Below are 2,179 nucleotides of genomic sequence, written 5' to 3'. Positions count from 1 at the left end.
CTTCACATCAGCTTTAAGCAAGACAGAGTATTGGAGGAAGGAAATCAAAAAAGGGCAAAGAAAGATGATATTGGACTTAGTTGGCTAATTGACTGCTTGAAGCTTGGAATTGGCCCTGTTTGAAGAGTAGAATCGTCAAATTCTCCTCTTCCAACTTCTCATCCAATTCCAGCGCCTTTGTAGATGATCTCAAATTCTTTGTTCTTTGGACTAGAATACTTGTGTGAGCCCTAATGCAACGCATGAGCATGCCCAGACATTGGTTAATTTACAACTTTAGCAAATATGTAATCAAGCAATTGGCTACTGATATGCAGATAAAATTCTTAATTAAACAACTTTTATTACATAAATAAACTTTTTAAAGCTATTTTAATTCAATACACCGAATTAATAGGCCATATCAACATAAGAAAATACTCTATTGAACTAAATACACCAAATTCATACTAGCATCATTGTCTTGCAGGGCATAAAAGAAGTATTAGGCTGCAAATTCCTGAGCCACAAAATTTTGATCAGATTTCCACAGGGCCAAAGAGTTTCACTCTTAGCAACAAAGTCAAACCTTCATTCCTTTGTATAATGCTGGCGATCTGCAGGATCATATACAAGAATGGTCATACTCAGACTAAACATACTCCTGACAATGGTGAACTTTATTACTCCAACGCCATTGTTTCCGGGACCAGGAACAAGATTAAGCAAGCATGTGCTATGCACTGACCCTTCCCACCGTTCATATGCTGCAACGGAGTTGATCTCGTCTATAAATCTGTTCAAAGCACCTTCATACCTGCTGTTAATCACCATTAGCACATGAGTAACCTTGAAAATTTTGCAAATGAAGTAAAATTTTGTTTAGAAAAACTCTCATATTCTCGCTGTATCAGACCAGAAAGTTGAAGCTAAGTGAGCCTCAACCAAGTACAGTTCATTGGAAAAGAAGTCAAAATTCTGACTCAGTGAAATGGATCAAAGATTAACTTATGTATCTTTGTGGAATAAAAATTAATGAATAAGAAGAAAGACTAATAACTTTCAGGTGTAAAACTCAAAAGTTACTAAATAATCATGAACTTAAGCACAGTCTTTTAAAATGGCAAGGAAAAATATGTACAGCATTCAAAATTGTCTCGTAATCAAAGATGACAAAAGAACTAATAAATTAAACTCCTACATATAAGGTTCCAAGGTGAACAAGTTTTTTTCTTCTAAACCCTTGCCTACTACCCAAAAACTTCAAATTACATGTGAATGTTTACACAATCTCAACAATTGCGTTGGGAGGCAAATAGGGAAGATTATACGGTTATCTAAAAGTATTGGGACCATAAAAATACATCATGTGGACATGGCTCTGAGTTTCTTCGGCTCTGGCACCACAGACCTAGATGTTATGCAAATAAATTACTGTAAAAATAAAAATTGCCAATTTGGCAATACTACATAGATGCATCCTAGAACCGAAAAGTTAATGAAGACCATACGTCAGATAAAGTGAGAAGATAAGGAGAATGATGATGATTTTGGAGCTCAGTTGAATTCACATTGATATGTGAACATCCCAACCCAATCAATTTGATCCTCAAAGTGCTCAATACTAGAGCTAGAAGGAGTGCAAGACATGCTGATAAGAGTGAGAATGGCCAGGGACCTTCAAGTGTATGTATCAACTCGTCAAAAGAGGTATAGCAGTTGGGCATTCTGTACCTTTTGGATATACATTTGTAGGGACAAACTGATTTGGTAACATCCCCTGTAGCAAATCATACCCAAAATAAAGTTAGATCTATCATGTCCAATAATGAAGCAGATAATTGAGAAATGGACTTCTAAGAAACTTAAAGCTCATTGCATTACATCACCTCATACATAGATAAAAAATGCATGACTAGGAAGGCAGTCAAGGGAACAAGGTTTGCAGAGATTTTCATCAGATCCTTCAACATCTTTGTATGTACCAATAGCACATCCCTAAGAATCATTGCATCACCAAATGAAAGTAAATTCCTCTAAATTAAAATTGCATTTTCATACTCTCAGCAGCAAGTAGTTAAACGTGGATCAAATAGAATCAAAAACAAAAAATTTAGATTGATACCAGAAGAAAACTACATATAGTATGGCATCCAAATGTGAAGAGGAACTATTTATGAGATGATGGATTCATTCCAGT

General features: G+C 35.5%; 1 long non-coding RNA gene across 1 annotated transcript; it reads right to left on the bottom strand.

Moving 5' to 3' along the window:
- Window positions 1-353: 353 nt before the first annotated feature.
- LOC140037270 (uncharacterized) lies at window positions 354-1,978 on the bottom strand. Its single transcript, XR_011841191.1, has 3 exons — window positions 1,869-1,978; window positions 1,714-1,759; window positions 354-799 (listed from the first exon to the last, which is right to left on the bottom strand). It is a non-coding gene; the product is annotated as an uncharacterized lncRNA (long non-coding RNA).
- Window positions 1,979-2,179: the final 201 nt, after the last annotated feature.

The sequence above is a fragment of the Coffea arabica genome, chromosome 2e (genome assembly GCF_036785885.1).
Source record: "Coffea arabica cultivar ET-39 chromosome 2e, Coffea Arabica ET-39 HiFi, whole genome shotgun sequence".
Lineage (NCBI taxonomy): Eukaryota > Viridiplantae > Streptophyta > Magnoliopsida > Gentianales > Rubiaceae > Coffea > Coffea arabica.
Note: the sequence above shows the minus strand (reverse complement) of the source record. Positions and strands in the feature narration are given on the sequence as shown.